This window comes from Ranitomeya variabilis, chromosome 7 (genome assembly GCF_051348905.1).
Source record: "Ranitomeya variabilis isolate aRanVar5 chromosome 7, aRanVar5.hap1, whole genome shotgun sequence".
Classification (NCBI taxonomy): Eukaryota; Metazoa; Chordata; class Amphibia; order Anura; family Dendrobatidae; genus Ranitomeya; species Ranitomeya variabilis.
In genome coordinates, this window is record NC_135238.1 from 165,851,809 (window position 1) to 165,874,144 (window position 22,336).

Sequence of the window (22,336 nt, forward strand, 5' to 3'; positions counted from 1 at the left end):
TACTGACTGCTGAGCTGTGTATCTAATCCTCTCCTGTGTGATACTCTCTGCTGAGCCGTGTATCTTATCCTATCCTGTGTGATACTATTACAGAGCCGTGTATCTAATCCTATCCTGTATGATACTGGCTGCTGAGCTGTATATCTAATCCTATCCTGTGTGATACTGTCTGGTGAACAGTGTATCTAATCCTCTCCTATGCATTCCTTTCCCCCCTGCATGTCTTTCCCCATTGCACACACAACTCTATGCGTGCGATAACAGGAGCTGCAGGGGTCATGCTGTATTATGGCATTATGTGAGATCTATATGACGGTATTATGTGATCTGTATGGTGGTATTATGCTTGATCAGAATTGTGAGAATTATATGGTGGTATTGTGTGTGATCTATATGGCGGTATTATGTGAGATCTATATGGCGGCATTGTGAGAAGTATGTGGCGGTATTGTGTGATCTATATGGCGGTATGCGAGAACACTGGCGGTATGTGTGATCTATATGGTGGTATTATGTGAACTGTATGACAGTATTGTGTGATCTATTTGATAGTATTGTGTGTGATCTATATGGCGGTATTATGTGTGATCTATATGGCGGTATTATGTGAGAACACTATGGCAGTATTATCTTCAGAAAGCGGACCCATTCTATGGTGGTTCTGGCTGAGCACCTGCACGCGGGTCTGGGGTAATAGAGGGGGCAGCATGACCTCCAGTTAGGTGCAGTCAGGGCTGGTGAGGCAGCTTTAGAGAGGGGTCTCATTTTTATCGTTACTATATGGCTACATTTCCCCCCAGCGTCACCCCAGACTGCGCCTGTCGTCTCACTTTCACACATCGCCAAGACAGGATCTGAGGAGCCCGACGTACCGACGCATGCTGTGAAAGAAATGCCCGACGTGGGCAGCGGAAGCAGTCTTACAACGCTTCCGCTGCCCCATTGTAAGGTCTGGGTAGGAGGGGGCGGAGTTTCGGCCGTGCATGCGCGGTCGAAAATGGTGGGACTCGACAAACAAAAAAAGTTACATGTAACTTTTTTTGTGGCGGCGGTCGCACGACTGTTGCGACATGTGGCAATACATCGCAATGCGTCGGTAATGTTAGTCTATGGGGAAAAAACGCATCCTGCAGACAACTTTGCAGGATGCGGTTTTTCTCCTAAACGACGCATTGCGACGTATTGCAAACAACGCTAGTGTGAAAGTAGCCTAAGGCTGCAGTCCCACTATCAGTATTTGGTCAGTATTTTACCTCAGTATTTGTAAGCCAAAACCAGGAGTGGGTGATAAATACAGAAGTGGTGCATATGTTTCTATTATACTTCTCTAAGTGTTCCACTCCTGGTTTTGGCTTACAAATACTGAGGTAAAATACTGACCAAATACTGCTAGTGTGACGGCAGCCTTACTCTGCAGTCACCAACAAAATGGCTGCTCACTGGGTTCCTAAATATCATCCTCATCCCTTAGCAGACACCCAGAAGGGAAGGAGAGGAGTGACATCACACACATGTCAGCAGACTCCGCCCATAATTACTGCAGTGCAGTAATGTGAGCTAGTTGTACACGAGGTTTTTCTGAAATTTCAGCAGCTGCTCCCCCTAGTGTTTAAAAGTGGAGATTCCAAAACTTTTTAAATTATTTTTCATATTTTACTAAATTATAAACAAATGATAATATTTTTTAAGAAAATGTAAACATTAATTCTTTACATTTTTACAATTGCTGTAAAAAAATTTTTTTTGATGGCACCTTCCCTTTAAAAGAGCCGAAGCCAGTACTGAAGTGAGGCTTGCAAGGGAGACCAAAAGCAATAGAAAAGATTTGGGGGTACGTCAAAAGAAAAAGAAAAGTCAAAGATGCTATAGGATTTTTACAGGATAAAATGGGTGAAGTGGTTAAAAATGATGTTGAGAAGGCTGAACTTTTAAATTGCTTTTTTGCATCTGTGTTCTTTAAACCCTTTACCCCCAAGGGTGGTTTGCACGTTTATGACATGGCCAATTTTTACCATTCTGACCACTGTCCCTTTATGAGGTTATAACTCTGGAACGCTTCAACAGATCCTGATGATTCTGACAATGTTTTCTTGTGACATATTGTACTTCATGGTAATGGTAAAATTTCTTTGATATTACCTGCGTTTACTTGTGAAAAAAAACAGAAACTTGGTGAAAATTTTGAACATTTCTCAATTTTCCAACTTTGAATTTTTATGCCCTTAAATCACAGAGATATGTCACACAAAATACTTAATAAGTAACATTTTCCACATATCTACTTTACATCTGAATAATTTTGGAAACAAAATTTGTTTTTGTTAGGGAGTTATAAGGGTTAAAAGTTGACCAGCAATTTCTCATTTTTACAACACCTTTTTTTAGGGACCACATCACATTTGAAGTCATTTTGAGGGGTCTATATGATAGAAAATACCCAAGTGTGACGCCATTCTAAAAACTGCACATCTCAAGGTTCTCAAAACCACATTCAAGAAGTTTATTAACCCTTCAGGTGTTTCACAGGAATTTTTGGAATGTTTAAAAAAAAATGAACATTTCACTTTTTTTCACAAAAAATTTACTTCAGCTCCAATTTGTTTTATTTTACCAAGGGTAACAGGAGAAATTGGACCACAAAAGTTGTTGTCCAATTTGTCCTGAGTGCGCTGATGCCTTATAGGTGGGGTACACCACTGTTTGGGCGCATGGCAGAGCACGGAAGGGAAGGAGCGCCATTTGACTTTTCAATGCAAAATTGACTGGAATTAAGATGGGACGCCATGTCGCGTTTGGAGAGCCCCTGATATGCCTAAACATTGAAACCCCCCACAAGTGACACCATTTTGGAAAGAAGACCCCATAAGGAACTTATCTAGATGTGTTGTAAAAACTTTGAACCTCCAAGTGTTTCACTACAGTTTATAACGCAGAGCCGTAAAAATAAAAATTCCTTTTTTTTCCGCAAAAATTATTTTTTAGCCCCCAGTTTTGTATTTTCCCAAGGGTAACAGGAGAAATTGGACCCCAAATAATAATAATAATAACCTTTATTTTTATATAGCGCTAACATATTCCGCAGCGCTTTACAGTTTGCACACATTGCACAAATTGTTGTCCAATTTGTCCTGAGTACGCTGATACCCCATATGTGGGGGGGAACCACCGTTTGGGTGCATGGCAGAGCTTGGAAGGGAAGACGCGCCGTTTGGAATGCAGACTTAGATGGATTGGTCTGCAGGCGTCACGTTGCATTTGCAGAGCCCCTGATGAACCTAAACAGTAGAAACCCCCGACAATTGACCCCATATTGGATACTAGACCCCCCAAGGAACTTATCTAGATGTGTTGTGAGAACTTTGCACCCCCAATTGTTTCACTACAGTTTATAACGCAGAGCCGTGAAAATAAAAATCCTTTTTTTTCCACAAAAATTATTTTTTAGCCCCCGGTTTTGTATTTTCCCAAGGGTAGCAGGAGAAATTGGACCACAAACCTTGTTGTCCAATTTGTCCTGAGTACGCTGATACCCCATATGTTGGGGTAAACCCCTGTTTGGGCACACGGGAGAGCTTGGAAGGGAAGGAGCACTGTTTTACTTTTTCAACGCAGAATTGGCTGGAATCGAGATCGGACGCCATGTCACGTTTGGAGAGCCCCTGATGTGCCTAAACAGTGGAAACCCCCCAATTCTAACTGAAACCCTAACCCAAACACACCCCTAACCCTAATCCCAACTATAACCCTAACCACACCCCAGTAGGGTAGCTACTGGGGGGGCAGAGGGGGCCATTGCCCCGGGCCCTGTCCTATGAAGGGGCCCACCTGGAGCCAGGGCCACTTCTGTGACGAGGCAGAACTCAGCATAGGAGCAGAGCAGTATAATGTCTGCTCCCGTCTGAGGAAGACTCTGCAAGCTGCTAGCACAGTGGCGGCTGCAGTCTCCCTCCTGCAGTGAATGGTTTCGCCTGTCTGACCTGATCTTGAAGCTTTTCCTGGCTGCAGTTTTCTTCACTCTGTGCACGCTGGGATTGGCTCAGGCACGCTGGGTCCTAGTGCCCACATCTTGAATTTCACCTAGACACTAGTGATGGGCAGTCCGGCTCTTTTTGGTGATCCGGCTCTTTCGGCTCCGCTCACTATAAAGAGCCGGCTCTTTCGGCTCGTGAACCGGCTCTTTTTTTAAATAAAACTAGATTTTACACTGTCATCGTTCCCAGTCTTTGCCTGTAAAGTGACAGCCTCATGATACACCTGTATAAGTATGTAGTGGAGCAGTAAAGACTGTTTTTTAGCATTGCTGTTTCTGCAGATTGTTGGCTCTTGTGAACAGAGCCCGCGCTACTCGGTTGTAGTCCTAAGGCCGGGTTCACACTGCGTTAGCAGCAGCCTGTTCAGCACATACGCTAACGGGCTGCTGTTAACGCAAGTGCCGACGTTTACATTGCGCTAGCGCAGATAGATCATCTTCTAGCTCTATCTGCGCTAGCAGTGACGGACCCGGAAACGCTGCAGCCCTCGTCCCAGGGTCCGTCACTCAATGACGGCATATCCCTAGTGCACGCCCATTGTGGGTGTGCGCTACTGATGCGTCTGACATTGGAGTCAATGGCGGCCATAACGGACTGCGTTACACCGCGTTTATGCCGCTGTGTAACGTAGTTCGTCTAACAGATGCCACTAACGCAATGTGAACCCAGCCTAACCTGTATTACTGTGTAATATGTGCCGTTTTTTGTACACGTCCTTTCTGAATTAGTAAGTGCTGTGCTATATGTTGGTGCTGTATAAGATTGTAATTCATAAAAATAACGGCGTGCTGCAAGCACTGTGCTAAGGCTACTTTCACACTAGCGTCGGTACGGGGCCGTCGCCATGCGTCAGCCCGATGTACCGACGCACGTTGTGAAAGAAATGAACAACGAGGGCAGCGGATGCAGTTTTTCAACGCATCCGCTGCCCCATTGTAAGGTCCGGGGAGGAGGGGGCGCGGTCGAAAATGGCGGACGTGACGCACAAAAAAAGTTACATGGAACTTTTTTTGTGCCGACGGTCCACCAAAACAACGCATCCATCGCACGACGGATGCGACGTGTGGCCATACATCGCAATGCGTCGCTAATGAAAGTCTATGGAGAAAAAAAGCATCATATGCAGATAATTCTGCAGGATGCGTTTTTTCTCCAAAAGAATGCATTGCGACGTGCACCAAACAACGCTAGTGTGAAAGTAGCCTTACACGCACACTGTATACGCACACTGTACACACACATACACTGTGCAAAGCATACGGAATAGTAAACTCAGTTTATTTCAACACAAAGTGGAACAGAAATGTATAAATGCTACTATACCATGGTATCAACTTCTCCTGCTGGTGGTGCACAGCACTACAAATCCCAGCAAGTCAAACAGAATATGGCACTGCAACCCTAGTTACATACCAACTTTATTAACAGTTAAGTTACAGTAAATATGATTGAGGTAGTATTACAGATAGAACAAGTTTAAAGAGATTGTCCATGACTAACATTGATGGCCTGGCCTTAGGGTACCGTTACACTAAATGATTTACCAACGATCACGACCAGCGATACGACCTGGCTGTGATCGTTGGTAAGTCGTTGTGTGGTCGCTGGGGAGCTGTCACACAGACCGCTCTCCAGCGACCAACGATGCCGAGGTCCCCGGGTAACCAGGGTAAACATCGGGTTACTAAGCGCAGGGCCGCACTTAGTAACCCGATATTTACCCTGGTTACCATTGTAAATGTAAAAAAAACAAATACTACATACTCACATTCTGATGTCTGTCACGTCCCCCACCGGCGGCTTCCCGCACTGACTGTGTCAGTGCCGGCCGTAAAGCACAGCACAGCGGTGACGTCACCGCTGTGCTCTGCTTTTACTTTACGGCCGGCGCTCACAGTCAGAGCGGGAAGCAGACGCCGGGGGACGTGACAGACACCGGAATCTGAGTATGTACGGTTTTGGTTTTTTTTAACTTTTACGCTGGTAACCAGGGTAAACATCGGGTTACTAAGCGCGGCCTTGCGCTTAGTAACCCGATGTTTACCCTGGTTACAAGCGAACGCATCGCTGGATCGGTGTCACACACAACGATCCAGCGATGACAGCGGGAGATCCAGCGACGAAAGAAAGTTCCAAACGATCTGCTACGACGTACGATTCTCAGCGGGGTCCCTGATCGCTGCTGCGTGTCAGACACAGCGATATCGTATGGATATCGCTGGAACGTCACGGATCGTACCGTCGTAGCGATCAAAGTGCCACTGTGAGACGGTACCCTTACTGTAGGTGATCAATGTGGCGAGACGCTGTAGAGATGCGAGTGCAGCCCCAGCCTCCTGTGATGCCACGTGTGAGACCACCTCAAATGAAACCGCGCACTCTGAACTATGCAAAACAAATTCCCCAAACTATACGGTGGAATTGCTTCCCCACCTTCATTTTACCTCACTGTGAACTTTTTTTTTCCTGGTTTTTCAGGACATTATATGGTAAAATGGGCTCATTCAGAACTAAAACTTGTCCTGCAAAAAAAGAAACACAAAACCCCAAGCCCTTACAAAGGCTCCTGAAAGGTGTGGCAGAAAAAGAACAATAGCTGCAACATGAAGGGGTTAATCACCATGATTTGCAGATATTTTGGGTGCATTAAAAAGGTTGCAAAAGTGTAAAGACAAGAAGAGCTGCAGAGTGTCAGATAATTGGAGATGGCACAGAACTGCAGCCGTTATTAGAGGGAGGCAGGGAGCTGATACTAACAGCATGGCCACCTCTCCAGCACAAGCCTGGCCTGACGGGAGGCTACAGGCTGCACAGCTGCGGTACCTGTGTGAGGGGAATGCCCGGGTGCTGAGGGGAACAATACAGCGACACTTCAACCGCACCGGCTGTGCCTTCCTGGGGACTGATTTTGTGATCACATCACTGGACTCACAGGCATTTCTTTACACTCTCCACAGACTCACATCTCCCTCTCTGCTGTCTGCTCCTCCCACATGAGTCACAGTCACACTCACTGAGCTGCTGAATCTGATAAGCTGCAGGCGCCAGACAAGGAAGGAAAGAAAAAAAAAGAGTCGGTTCACTCAGGCTGCAGAGCCGGCTCCCATCGTTCACAGCAGGGAGCCGGCTCTTTGTGTCCGCTCGTTCACGAACGACACATCACTACTAGACACTTCCTGGTCCTGCCTGCAGTCAGTGCAAACTTTATCAGTAAGTGGGGATGGAACATTTTAGGTTTATTAAATTCAGGTGTGTCACTGTGATGTGAATGTGAGACCATTGGGGTATTGTGGGGGCTGAAAGTGGGTGAGGGGGGACAGGGGGGGGTGGATGTGAGACCATGGGGGTGTTGTGGGGGCCAAAGGTGGGTGAAGTGGGACAGGGCCCTGAGGGGGTGGATGTGAGATGATGGGGGTGTTGGGGCTGAAGTGGGGGAGGGGGGACAGGGCACTGGGGGCTGAATATAATGTTTTGTTATGATATATGTACTCCATCATGTAATATTTGCTGTCTGGGGAGGCTGGAGATTGGGGGTGGGGGCCTTTGATACGTACCACCTGGGTCTTTTATGAGTATTGGTATATGAAGCCCCCATACAGTAACCAAGAGCTGCACCACATTTACAGCACCACTCCAGTATTTTCTTTTCTTTCATTGCTGGAGCAGTGCTCACAATCCACGTCCCCTGCCCCCTGTCTGATACTCACCTTCTGGCGTTTTCATCTGTTTTTGTCTCCGCTCGTCTCCGTCTCCTGCAGTTTGTGGCCTGTCCGCTGCTCCAGTGTTTCATGTGAGTCTGTGGGAGCCTCGTTCTGGCCTCTCTCTCACTCTCAGGCTATGTGCACACGGCGCAGATTTGGCTGCGGATTCACAGCAGTTTTCCATGCATTGTACAGTACCATGTAAACCTATGGAAAACCAAATCCGCAGTGCCCATGGTGCGGAAAATACCGCGCGGAAAAGCTGCATTGTATTTTCCGCAGCATGTCGGTTCTTTGTGCGGATTTCATAGCGTTTTACACCTGTTCCTGTATAGGAATCCGCAGGTGAAATCCGCACAAAAAACACTGGAAATCCATGGTAAATCCACAGGTAAAACGCAGCATGTTTTACCTGTGGATTTTGCAAAAATGGTGCGGAAAAATCCGCACACGAATCCGCAACCTGGTCACATATCCTCATAGTCTTACATTGAGCGCTGGCGACATAGCTTCTCACTTCTGGTCTGTCAGAAGCTGCGCTCACAAGTTTGAGCCGTGAGACTGCAGCAGTGCCACAAAATAGTGAATACGCCGGAGGATGAGTAAATGACCGGGGCAGGGGACTTGCGCTTAAAACACCACTCCAGCGGTGGAAAAAAAAAAACCCTGCTAGAGTGGTGCTTTAATAAATTAATAATAAGCAATTTAATACTATAAAGTTGATAAAGGCTTGGAATAAATGTCTGCAGTCACTTTATGTGACTGCAGACTGCCAAATCATGACAGGGAGCTGCGGGCCCATGATACTGTGATAAGGGAGCTGCGGGCCCATCATACTGTGTATAAGGGAGCTGCGGGCCCATCATACTGTGTATAAGGGAGCTGCGGGCCCATCATACTGTGTATAAGGGAGCTGCGGGCCCATCATACTGTGTATAAGGGAGCTGCGGGCCCATCATACTGTGTATAAGGGAGCTGCGGGTCCATCATACTGTGTATAAGGGAGCTGCGGGCCCATCATACTGTGTATAAGGGAGCTGTGGGCTCATACTGTGTATAAGGGAGCTGCTTGCCCATCATGCTGTGTATAAGGGAGCTGCGGGCCCACCATACTGTGTATAAGGGAGCTGCGGGTCCATCATACTGTGTATAAGGGAGCTGCGGGCCCATCATACTGTGTATAAGGGAGCTGTGGGCTCATACTGTGTATAAGGGAGGTGCTTGCCCATCATGCTGTGTATAAGGGAGCTGCGGGCCCATCATGCTGTGTATAAGGGAGCTGCGGGCCCATCATACTGTGTATAAGGGAGCTGCGGGCCCATCATACTGTGTATAAGGGAGCTGCGGGCCCATCATACTGTGTATAAGGGAGCTGCGGGCCCATCATACTGTGTATAAGGGAGCTGCGGGCCCATCATACTGTGTATAAGGGAGCTGTGGGCTCATACTGTGTATAAGGGAGCTGCTTGCCCATCATGCTGTGTATAAGGGAGCTGCTTGCCCATCATGCTGTGTATAAGGGAGCTGCTTGCCCATCATGCTGTGTATAAGGGAGCTGCGGGCCCACCATACTGTGTATAAGGGAGCTGTGGGCCCATCATACTGTGTATAAGGGAGCTGTGGGCTCATCATACTGTGTATAAGGGAGCTGTGGGCCCATCATACTGTGATAAGGGAGCTGTGGGCTCATACTGTGTATAGGGGAGCTGTGGGCTCATACTGTGTATAAGGGAGCTGCGGGCCCATCATACTGTGTATAAGGGAGCTGCGGGCCCATCATACTGTGTATAAGGGAGCTGTGGGCTCATACTGTGTATAAGGGAGCTGCTTGCCCATCATGCTGTGTATAAGGGAGCTGCGGGCCCACCATACTGTGTATAAGGGAGCTGTGGGCCCATCATACTGTGTATAAGGGAGCTGTGGGCTCATCATACTGTGTATAAGGGAGCTGTGGGCCCATCATACTGTGATAAGGGAGCTGTGGGCTCATACTGTGTATAGGGGAGCTGTGGGCTCATACTGTGTATAAGGGAGCTGCGGGCCCATCATACTGTGTATAAGGGAGCTGTGGGCCCATCATACTGTGATAAGTGAGCTGTGGGCTCATATTGTGTATAAGGGATCTGTGGGCTCATCATACTGTGTATAAGGGAGCTGTGGGCTCATACTGTGTATAAGGGAGCTGTGGGCTCATACTGTGTATAAGGGAGCTGCGGGCCCATCATACTGTGCATAAGGGAGCTGCGGGCCCATCATACTGTGCATAAGGGAGCTGTGGGCTCATACTGTGTATAGGGGAGCTGCGGGCCCATCATACTGTGATAAGGGAGCTGTGGGTCCATCATACTGTGTATAGGGGAGCTGTGGGGGCCTTATACTGTGTATAGGGAAGCTTTGAGCTCACCATACTGTGTATAATAAAGCAGTACATGAGGGAACTTAGGGGACATTATTAAATGTAAAGTGGGCACTTAAGCATTACTGTGTTGTTATAGGGGCACTCAGAGTATTGCGACCATCAAAGTTGCATATTGTCACAATATGGCGGTAAAATCAATGTTCGTTTTTGTATATAGATTTATTTTCAATAACAGAGAGGTCATATCCTGAGGTTCCCCTATATTTACAGTTACGGTTGCACACTCTAATTGTGATCAGGGTTAGCTGGTTAGGGGCCCACTCAGATGTTTCGCCCCCCCAAGTTGAAACCCTAGCTACGCCTCTGCCACACCCCTAACCCTAATCCCAACCCTAATCCCAACCGTAAATGTAATCCAAACCCTAACTTTAGCCCCAACCCTAACCCTGACTTTAGCCCCAACCCTAACTTTAGCCCCAACCTTTTTTGGCAGATTTTTATGATTGGCAGCCGTCACACACTAAAAAAAATAGTTTTTGTGTCTCAACATTTTGAGAGCTATAATTTTTCCATATTTTGGTTCACAGAGTCATGTGAGGTCTTGTTTTTTGCAGGACGAGTTGACGTTTTTATTGGTTCCATTTTCGGGCACGTGACATTTTTTGATCACTTTTTATTCCTATTTTTGTGATGTAGAATGAACAAAAACCAGCTATTCATGAATTTCTTTTGGGGGGGGGGGAATGCTAATACCGTTCCACGTTTGGTAAAATTGATAAACTAGTTTTATTCTTCAGGTCGGTACAATTACAGCGATACCTTATTTATATTATTTTTTTATGTTTTGGCGCTTTTATATGATAAGAACTATTTTATATGTAAAATAATTATTTTTGCATCGCATTATTCTGAGGACTATAACTTTTTTTTTTCGTTGATGACGCTGTGTGGTGACTCGTTTTCAGCGGTACCATGGTTATTTATATCCATCTTTTTGATCGCGTGTTATTCCACATTTTGTTTGGCGGTATGATAATAAAGCGTCTTTTTTTGTTTTTTGCCTCTTTTTTTTAATGGTGATCACTGAAGGGGTTAACTAGGGGAATAGTTTTATAGGTCGGGTCGTTACGGACGCGGCGATACTAAATTTGGGTACTTTTATTGTTTGTTTTTTTTATATTTAGATTAAGAAATGTATTTATTGGAACAATATATATATATTTTTTCTTTATTTAGGATTTTTTTTTTTTTTACACATGTAAATATTTTTTTAAACTTTTTTACTTTGTCCCAGGGGGGGACATCACATTATAGTGACAGATCGCTGATCTGACACTTTGCTGTGCACTGTGTCAGATCAGCGATCTGACAGGCACTGCATGGAGGCTTCCCGGCGCCTGCTCTGAGCAGCGCTTGAAAGCCACCTCCCTGCAGGACCCGGAAGGCCCTCCGTGGCCATTTTGGCTCCGGGCCTGCATGGAGGAGGAGGTAAGAGACTCTCGGAGCAACGCGATCACTTCGCGTTGCTCAGAGGGTCTCAGGGAAGCACGCAGGGAGCCCCCTCCCTGCGCGATGCTACCCTATGCTGCCGGAACGCTGCGATCATGTTTGACCACTCCTGGCACATAGTGCCGGATGTCAGCTGCGATAGTGAGCGCGGCTGATCAGTGATGACGTACTATCCCGGCGGTGGTCATTCTGACCATACCACCTCGACGAGATAGTATGTCCGATGTCAGAAAGGGGTTAAGAAAGCAGAGGAAATTGCAAAACCACTAGCCAGAATCTTTGAAAAATCCTGGAGAACAGGAGAAGTCTCAGAACATTGGAGAAGGGCAAATGTCCCTATCTTCAAAAATTGAAAGAAGATAGAGCCAGGAAATTAAAGGCCAGTGAGCCTTACTTCCATACCAGGAAAGATCTTTGAACAAATTATTAAACAGCATGTATGTAAGTACTTGGATACAAATACAGTAATTAACCAGAGCCAGCGTGGGTTTGTAGCAAATAAGTTATGCCAGACTATTCTAATTTTCTTATATGATGGAATCACTGACTGGGTGCATCAGGGAAATGCAGTAGATATAGTATATAAAAGAATATATATAGTATATATAAGAATCTCATACTATCCTTATTGAAAAAATGACCAACTATGGGATTGACAAGGCTACAGTTAGGTTCATAACAAACTCAGTGACCGTACTCAAAGATTGGTAATAAATGTTTACACATCCAAATGGAAGAGTGTTTCAAGTGGAGTACCACAAGGCTCTTTTTTGGCCCTAGTGTTGTTCAACATTTTTATCAATGGTCTAGATAAGGGAACTGAAAATAAACTAATCAAATTTGTAGACAATGCAAAGCTAAGAGGGATAGCTAACATTAGAGAAGACAGAGAAAGGGTTCAGAAGGTTCTAGATAAGCTTGAACAATGGGCAGCGATTAAAAGACTTAAGGGTACTGTCACACAGTGGCACTTTGATCGCTCCGACGGCACGATCCGTGACGTTGCAGCGTCGCTTGATTATCGCTCCAGCGTCGTAGACTGCGGTCACACTTTGCAATGCACGGCGCTGGAGCGATAATTTCATGATGTAGTTGCGATGTAGAAGTCATACGGGACATTGGGAATATCGTGCACACCTTTGTTACACGCTGCGATCATGCCGCCACAGCGAGACACTTGACGACGAAATAAAGTTTCAAACGATCTGCTACGACGTACGATTCTCAGCGGGGTCCCTGATCGCAGTAGCGTGTCAGACACAGCGATATCGTAACTATATCGCTGGAACGTCACGGATTGTGCCGTTGTAGCGACCAAAGTGCCACTGTGTGACAGTACCCTAAGGCTTCTTTCACACCTCCGTTGGCAGGCGGCTATCAGAATGTGTTGATGCGATGTATCGACGGATGTCTTAAAAATAGTGCAAAACGGATGCAACGCATCCTGTGTCCTGACGGATGCGTTGAAGTTGGTGCTGCCTGAATTTCAATGTATAAAATTCTGGAGAGAGAAAGAGAGAGAGTCCCCTGACTAGAAACTAGAAAATCCTTCCATGCTCAGAAGAGAAAAACGGGATATGTCACTGGGTTCCTGTTTTTGACGGTCAGCGATGGATCCTGCGCCCATAGGCTTGCATTACAGCCGCCGACGGACAGCTCAGGACCCGTTGCTGAGAGATTTTCCGACGTGCAGGAAAAACGTTCCTCTGAACGTTTTCTTCGCCCGACGGACAGTTATTTGTTATGACCCCAGTGGACAGGGTCTCAGAGGAACGTGTAAGTCTGCAAGATACAAAAATCCAGCTCATAGGGCTGTGGTAACTGGGTTGACCAAATAGCTACTCCTAACGCCAACACTAGAAGTAGCCGGGGATCATGCCTACGGTGATCGCTAGATGACACGCGCCAGCCGGAGAATCTAACTACCCCTAGGAGAAGAAAACAAAGACCTCTCTTGCCTCCAGAGAAAGGGACCCCAAAGCAAGATACAAGCCCCCCACAAATAATAACGGTGAGGTAAGAGGAAATGACAAACACAGAAATGAACTAGGTTCAGCAAAGAGAGGCCAGCTTACTAATAGCAGAATATAGCAAGATAACTTATCTGGTCAACAAAAACCCTATAAAAATCCACGCTGGAGATTCAAGAACCCCCGAACCGTCTAACGGTCCGGGGGGAGAACACCAGCCCCCTAGAGCTTCCAGCAAAGGTCAGGATACAGATAGGAACAAGCTGGACAAAAATACCAAACAAAACAAAAGCAAAAAGCAAAGAAGCAGACTTAGCTTGGAAAACAGGAACCAGGATCAGAGGACAAGAGCACAACAGATTAGCTCTGATTTCAACGATGCCAGGCATTGAACTGAAGGTCCAGGGAGCTTATATAGCAACGCCCCTGAACTAACGGCCCAGGTGAGGATATAGAAAAAGACAGACGCTCCAGAGTCAAATCACTAATGACCACTAGAGGGAGCAAAAAGCAAAATCACAACAGTTATTGTCCAACGGATCCAGTGCACGACGGATGAAACGGATGGCCATCCGTCACAATCCGTCGCTAATACAAGTCTATGGGAAAAAACATGATCCTGCAGAAAAATTAGCAGGATCCTGTTTTTTCAAAAATCGACGGATTATGACAGGAGGTAAAAGACGGAAGTGTGAAAGAGGCCTAACAGGGAGAGATGTAAGATTCTACATGTGGACAAAAAAGAAAAATACATCTACAGAATGGGAGGAATAGAATTAAGCAGCAGCACATGTGAAAATGACTTGGGTATACTAATAGATCACAGACTTCGCATAAGTCAACAGTGTGATGGAGCAGCAAAAAAGGCAAACACAGTTCTAGGATGTATTAAGAGAAGCATAGAGTCTAGATTACGTTAAGTAATTATGCCCCTCTACTGTTCCTTAGTCAGGCCTCATGTGGAATACTGTGACCAGTTCTGGGCACCACATTTTAAAAAAGACATTGAAAACTGGAGCAAGTTCAGAGAAGAGCTACCAGGCATCTGAGTGGACTGCAAAGTATGTCCTACAAGGAACGGGTAAAGGCTATGGGAATGTTCAGATTGTAAAAAAGAAGGTTAAGAGGAGACTTAATAGCTGTCTACAAATATCTGAAAGGATGTCACACTGTAGAGGGATCATCCTTATTGTCATTTGCACATGGAAAACGAGAAGCAATGGAATAAAACTAAAAGCGAGGAAATACAGATTCGATATTAGAAAACACTTTTTGACAGGGAGATCAATGAGTGGAACAGTCTGCCACAAGAGGTGGTGAGTACTTCTAGAATGGAGTTCTTCAAACAGAGACTGGACAGAAATCTGTCTCAGATGGTTTAGTGAATCCTGTATTGAGCAGGGGGTTGGACACGATGACCCTGAAGGTCCCTTCCAACTCTAACATTCTATGATCTCATACTTTGCACTGACGAGAGCAATGCCCTGAAACATCCTGTTTGTAAGTAGAGATTCTGGTTTGGCTTTTATCCTAAAGGCCCCGTCTCACATAGCGAGATCGCTAGCGAGATCGCTGCTGAGTCACAAGTTTTGTGACGCAACAGCGACCTCAGTACCGATCTCGCTATGTGTGACACGTACCAGCGACCAGGCCCCTGCTGCGAGATCGCTGGCCGTGTCGGAATGGCCTGGACCTTTTTTTGGTCGTTGAGGTCCCGCTGACATCGCTGAATCGGTGTGTGTGACACGGATTCAGCGATGTCTTCACTGGTAACCAGGGTAAACATCGGGTTACTAAGCGCAGGGCCGCGCTTAGTAACCCGATGTTTACCCTGGTTACCAGCGTAAAAGTAAAAAAAAAAAACACTACATACTTACATTCCGGTGTCTGTCCCCCGGCGCTGTGCTTCTCTGCACTGTGAGCGCCGGTCAGCCGGAAAACACAGCACAGCGGTGACATCACCGCTCTGCTTTCCGGCCCCTGTGCTTACACAGTGCAGAGAAGCAGAACGCCGGGGGACAGACAGCGGAATGTAAGTATGTACTGTTTGTTTTTTTTTACTTTTACGCTGGTAACCAGGGTAAACATCGGGTTACTAAGCGCGGCCCTGCGCTTAGTAACCCGATGTTTAACCTGGTTACCTGGGAACTCGGCATCGTTGGTCGCTGGAGAGCTGTCTGTGTGACAACTCCCCAGCGACCACACAGCGACAAAACAGCGACTGTAACAACTCTGCTGGCATCACGGCATGGCCTCGCATTTCTCACACTATCTTACCAGGGTGGATTGATTTAAATCACGCCGATTTAAATCATGATTTAAATCACGATTTAAATCAAAAGATTTTTTTCTATTTAAATCGGATCGATTTAAATCATGATTTTAATCATGATTTAAATCACTGATTTAAATCAAAAGGTTTTTTTTAATATAAATCACGATTAAAATGAGAAGTGAGAGCAGTGCGCATGTGCGCCCATAGTTTCACGGACGAAACTAGGGGCAACGATCTAACGCCAGGGTGAGGGGGGGACCCCAAAGTAAGTAAAAATCTTTTTTGTTTTACTATATGGCAATAGGTAGGTGTTTAAAAGCAGCATGTCTTAATTGTATAAACTATTAATAGCCTCCACATTTTGTTCATACTGCCCCTTTAATTCCACACTTCTAGCTTGGTTTCACTTTTGGTTTAGTTTCTTTTTCCATTCAGTTGACATGCCCAAACTTGTTGGATAGTCAGCATCCTACAGAAACCTCTGGAAGAGCATGGCATTGTGAATGTTACACATATACAGCCTTTATTCTACTGAGTTAAACAACTCAGCTTTATCTCATGATGGAAGAACCTTTGGATGGTAAAATATTTTCCTCAAAAAGCAGTTTATTGAAAAAAATCTGATTTAAATCAAAAAAATCCGATTTAAATCAAAAAAATCCGATTTTTTTGATTTTTTTTAAAAAAACATTGATTTTTATCCACCCTGTATCTTACCCACTGCTCCAGGCCATGATGTGGTTTCTGTTTCTTGCCAGCTCCATGTTCTGTGTCTCTGCTCTCTGCATGCTTCATAGTTCTGTGTATAGAGGGGCGGCGCCTGAACTCTCTGGTTCTTATAGGAATCAGGTGCATCTGTCTAATCTGTCCCTGACCAATTGCCAGGAGACCTCCAGTATTTAGTTCAGCTCCACCCAGTGGTCTGGGCCTGTGCAATGTGTTAGCTCAGTTAGTGTCTTGCTTCTGAGTTTGCCTGGCCTTTCTCTGAGTTACTCCCTCTCTGGAGGATTCTCTGTGTTATTTCCTTGGTCTTGTTGTCCGCCCACCAGGAGGCAGTATATCCTGGTCCCAGTGTCTTTGTCCTTGTGTCTTGTTCCATTGCCTTGTCTGTACTTAGTCTTATCTCTGTCTCCTAGTCTTTGGCTTCCTTCCCTGTTGTCTTTCCTTGTATTCTCAGTCTGCTTTCACTCCGCACTCTTGCAGCACTGCCTGCTCTGAACCTTTGTGACTTTACCTCTGCTCCTCACTTCTGCGTTTCTGCTCCTTTCTACTCAGCTTATTTTCTGCTGTTGCAGTTATCCCTTGCTGCAGCTTCTCTCCACATTCTTTGTGGCTCTGCTCAGCTTTGCTGCAGAGACCCCTCCCGCAGCACCTCTCCGCTCCTTGCGGTTCTACCTGGCTCCGCTCCTTGCGGTTCTACCTGGCTCCGCTCCTTGCGGTTCTACCTGGCTCCGCTCCTTGCGGTTCTACCTGGCTCCGCTCCTTGCGGTTCTACCTGGCTCCGCTCCTTGCGGTTCTACCTGGCTCCGCTCCTTGCGGTTCTACCTGGCTCCGCTCCTTGCGGTTCTACCTGGCTCCGCTCCTTGCGGTTCTACCTGGCTCCGCTCCTTGCGGTTCTACCTGGCTCCGCTCCTTGCGGTTCTACCTGGCTCCGCTCCTTGCGGTTCTACCTGGCTCCGCTCCTTGCGGTTCTACCTGGCTCCGCTCCTTGCGGTTCTACCTGGCTCCGCTCCTTGCGGTTCTACCTGGCTCCGCTCCTTGCGGTTCTACCTGGCTCCGCTCCTTGCGGTTCTACCTGGCTCCGCTCCTTGCGGTTCTACCTGGCTCCGCTCCTTGCGGTTCTACCTGGCTCCGCTCCTTGCGGTTCTACCTGGCTCCGCTCTTTGCAGATCTACTTCTCCTGCACTTGGCTCCGCCGCCAGCTCTTGGCTCCGTCTCCTGCCTGTCTGCACTTGGCTCCGCCTCCAGCTATTGGCTCCGCCTCCTGCTGTTTTGCACTTGGCTCCGCCTCCTGCTCTTGGCTCCGCCTCCTGCATTTCTGTTCTTGGCTCTAGCTCCTGTGCTTTCGCTCTGCATCCGCTCTTGCGGTCTTTATCTACTTATTCCTAGGTCCTCGTGTCTGAACAGGTTCTTACCCGTTCTACATACCTGCCTGCAGACCGTCTCTTCAAGCAACTTCAGGCCTATGAGGAGGAGCACTACCCAGCTGACCCACCTAGGTTCTATGGGAATCCTGAAGAATGCCAGGGGTTCCTGAAGCAATGCTTACGCTACATCCTGCAGAATGCAGCTTGTTTCCCCTCTGACTGGGTCAAGGTGGGTTACATCATGTCCTACCTGGCCGAAGATGCTCTAATATGGATAACTCCCCTCTGGGAAGCAGGGGATCCTATTGTCATGAACCTGGGGGCCTTCCTGGTGGCCTTCCGTAAAGTCTTTGACAAGCCTTGTCCTGCTGCTCCTGTTAAGTCTTCCCCATCTAGATCCGAGAGGCGCTCCAGACGGGCGAAACCCGTGAAGAAACCCCCACGTCAAGCCATGACCATCTGTGACCCTCCTGTTCCTCTACCCGTTAAAGCAGCAACCTGTGTGAAGCCTAAGAAGGTTGATGAGAGTGGGCTGGCAAAGCAGCAGCCTGAAATCAGCCATAAGAAGGGCATACAATGTCGCTGCTGTTGTGAGGAACACCTGGATGGCCTCTGTCCAGGGGATCTTAAGCTCCAAAACCTCGGGCCAGTTGGAGAGGCTGCCCCTGGTGAGAGTACTTCCTCTCCATCTAAGTTAATGACTGTTTCTCTGCCTTCTGGGAGCTTTGGTGTGTCTAAGCCGCCTGTCATACGGAGTCGGTGTATGGTCTCCGTTCTTCAGCTCCAGAACCCAGTGTGGGCGTTGCCTGATAATGGCCGAACCCTGCTAAAGAGCAGTCTAGTCCTGCAAGGACAACTACAGCTCCAAGTTGGAGCCTTATACACGAAGAAGTTTGTTTTCCGTATGCTGTCTGTTATGCCCATGGGTCATTCTAAGCCAAGGACTCTACCACCCGCTCTGGTCAAGAGTTGCAGTAAGGTGCTTCGTTTGAACTTACCCAGTCTTGAGAAGTGTCTGGTTCCCATGCGTCAAAGACACTCAGCAGTGACATCTTCTGCTGGTCTGCTAGTCGTCGAGTCAAGCTGTGCTGACGTCACCGAAGATGGGGAAACGGTGACTATGTCTCCACACATCTCCAGCGACTATACCAGTAAACACTTAGTCGTCGAGTCAAGATGTGCTAATGTCACCGAAGATGGGGAAGCGGTGACTATCTCTCCACACATCTCCAACGACTTTACCTGTATTCCGTTCCTAGGAACATCCCCGCCGCTTGGACGATTTCTTCTGGATAACGGGCAGAAGATGGTTCCTATGTTTATACCTTCTGCGTCCTTGTGGCCGGCTGGTGAAGATTTCAAAACAGAAGTTTGTTCACCTCAAATTTTCTCTGACCCGGTGAGCTGATGCTCTCCACACTCATCTCTAGTGACTTTTCCTGTGTTCAGTATCCGGGAGCTTCTCTACTACCTGTTGGGCAAAATTTGAATCCTATGAGACGGTTTCCAGTTTCCAAGTGTCTGGCTGGTGAAGATATTAAGACGGCAGCATTCAAGTCCCTGTTACCTATGTACCTGGAGGTGAAGATGTCATGTTGGCCTGGACTATGTGTGCTCCCATCCTTCTTCTACAAGTTATTCTGGCGGGCTTGAAGAAGAGGGGCCGTAAAGGGGGGGTACTGTAACAACTCTGCTGGCATCACGGCATGGCCTCGCATTTCTCACACTATCTTACCCACTGCTCCAGGCCATGATGTGGTTTCTGTTTCTTGCCAGCTCCATGTTCTGTGTCTCTGCTCTCTGCATGCTTCATAGTTCTGTGTATAGAGGGGCGGCGCCTGAACTCTCTGGTTCTTATAGGAATCAGGTGCATCTGTCTAATCTGTCCCTGACCAATTGCCAGGAGACCTCCAGTATTTAGTTCAGCTCCACCCAGTGGTCTGGGCCTGTGCAATGTGTTAGCTCAGTTAGTGTCTTGCTTCTGAGTTTGCCTGGCCTTTCTCTGAGTTACTCCCTCTCTGGAGGATTCTCTGTGTTATTTCCTTGGTCTTGTTGTCCGCCCACCAGGAGGCAGTATATCCTGGTCCCAGTGTCTTTGTCCTTGTGTCTTGTTCCGTTGCCTTGTCTGTACTTAGTCTTATCTCTGTCTCCTAGTCTTTGGCTTCCTTCCCTGTTGTCTTTCCTTGTATTCTCAGTCTGCTTTCACTCCGCACTCTTGCAGCACTGCCTGCTCTGAACCTTTGTGACTTTACCTCTGCTCCTCACTTCTGCGTTTCTGCTCCTTTCTACTCAGCTTATCTTCTGCTGTTGCAGTTATCCCTTGCTGCAGCTTCTCTCCACATTCTTTGTGGCTCTGCTCAGCTTTGCTGCAGAGACCCCTCCCGCAGCACCTCTCCGCTCCTTGCGGTTCTACCTGGCTCCGCTCCTTGCGGTTCTACCTGGCTCCGCTCCTTGCGGTTCTACCTGGCTCCGCTCCTTGCGGTTCTACCTGGCTCCGCTCCTTGCGGTTCTACCTGGCTCCGCTCCTTGCGGTTCTACCTGGCTCCGCTCCTTGCGGTTCTACCTGGCTCCGCTCCTTGCGGTTCTACCTGGCTCCGCTCCTTGCGGTTCTACCTGGCTCCGCTCCTTGCGGTTCTACCTGGCTCCGCTCCTTGCGGTTCTACCTGGCTCAGCTCCTTGCGGTTCTACCTGGCTCTGCTCTTTGCAGTTCTACTTCTCCTGCACTTGGCTCCGCCGCCAGCTCTTGGCCCCGCCTCCTGCCTGTCTGCACTTGGCCCCGCCTCCAGCTCTTGGCTCCGCCTCCTGCGGTTTGCACTTGGCTCCGCCTCCTGCTCTTGGCTCCGCCTCCTGCATTTCTGTTCTTGGCTCTAGCTCCTATGCTTTCGCTCTGCATCCGCTCTTGCGGTCTTTATCTACTTATTCCTAGGTCCTCGTGTCTGAACAGGTTCTTACCCGTTCTACATACCTGCCTGCAGACCGGTCCCTACCGGTTCTTCCAGTGTACCAGTCTTGTCCACCAGTCCTGCCAGAGAGCCAGCCGTGCCCGCCTGCCTACCAGAGAGCCAGCCGTGCCCGCCTGCCTGACAGTGTTCCTGTTGTACCCGTCTGCCTGCCTATGTGCCAGCCGTGCCCGCTTGCTTGTCTATGTTCCGTTCCCCGGTGGGATCAGCAGCCACAACCAGACTCCACTCTGGAGTGGTACCTGGTAGCTTCCTATTGCACAAGTCTGACCTCACCATCAGAGGCTCCAGCGAACACCTAGGAAGCTACTTAGTTACGCCCCTTCCAGGGAGGTTTGGTCTGTGGTCCAGTGGGGCCACTCCCCCGCACGCCCGCGCCAACCAGTCTGGGCGCGAGCATGACAGCGACGCTGCAGTGATCAGCATCGTTGTCTGTATCGCTGCAGCGTCGCTGTGTGTGACGGGGCCTTAAGTCACATGGCAAGGCACGTTCTACACAAGGAGAAACGTTACCCCTTAGATCATGTTCAAATAGGGAATAATAAATAAATACACATGGCCTAATTTACATTTAAATAATCCCTTCCCTGCCTCTTTCTCTTGCAAGATGCAAAATAAGATCGCAGTAATTTAATTCCAATGATAACCCCACAATAGAAGTATGATATGGTAAAATAATTCAAGCTTAACACATGAAGAATGTAAGCACTCAAATATATATATATATATATATATATATATATATATATATATATATATATATATATATATATATATATATATATATATATATATATATATATATATATTGTAGTGTGGCTAAAGGTTGTATAGTCGACGGGAGGTATGTATCACAGAGAAGGCTTGTCGCTGTGATGTAACCCGGAGTGTTTTCTTTAATGCACATAAAGCAATAAGGAATTGTTTAGTATATTTGGGTCCGGGTTACGGGTAGCTATGAGAGATGGGAGGGTCTGGCTACCCATATACCTCACCCCTGGGTAAGGGGCATAACCATGCCTATCTATGTGTGTGTTCAGGACCTGTGGTGATGTCATAACCACATGTCTAATCATGTGATGTTACCTCACCAATGGGTGTGGTTTCAGGCTACATAATGGAGGTGTGTTTGGCACATGGGAGTGAGTGTTTGGGAGTCTGTCAGTGTGGACAGATTTCCATGTGCCCAGGGTGGACACTACAGACAGGAATCTGTGTGTGTGGAGGAGAAAGCCTCCACAGTGTGTTAAGGCTTCAGGACTGAGCCTGAAGGACTGGACATTTGTATTTTCCTTTCCTGAGCTAAAGGCTATTTGTTTTCTCTGCTTACTATGTGGCTTATGGAGCAGTAGGCCTGTGAACTTTTAATGAAACGTGCCTCCAGAGTGTCACCCGCCGCACCTGAGCGAGTATAACCCCTACGATATATATATATATATATATA

The 22,336-nt window shown here is 47.3% G+C and overlaps 1 long non-coding RNA gene across 1 annotated transcript in view; it reads left to right on the forward strand.

Moving 5' to 3' along the window:
• The window catches only part of LOC143784235 (uncharacterized), a 64,212-nt gene that overhangs the window by 37,624 nt on the left and 4,252 nt on the right, over positions 1-22,336 (forward strand). Inside the window, exon 2 of the long non-coding RNA XR_013217745.1 lies at positions 14,519-14,651. This is a non-coding gene — a long non-coding RNA (uncharacterized LOC143784235). The remainder of the gene's footprint in view (positions 1-14,518; positions 14,652-22,336) is intronic.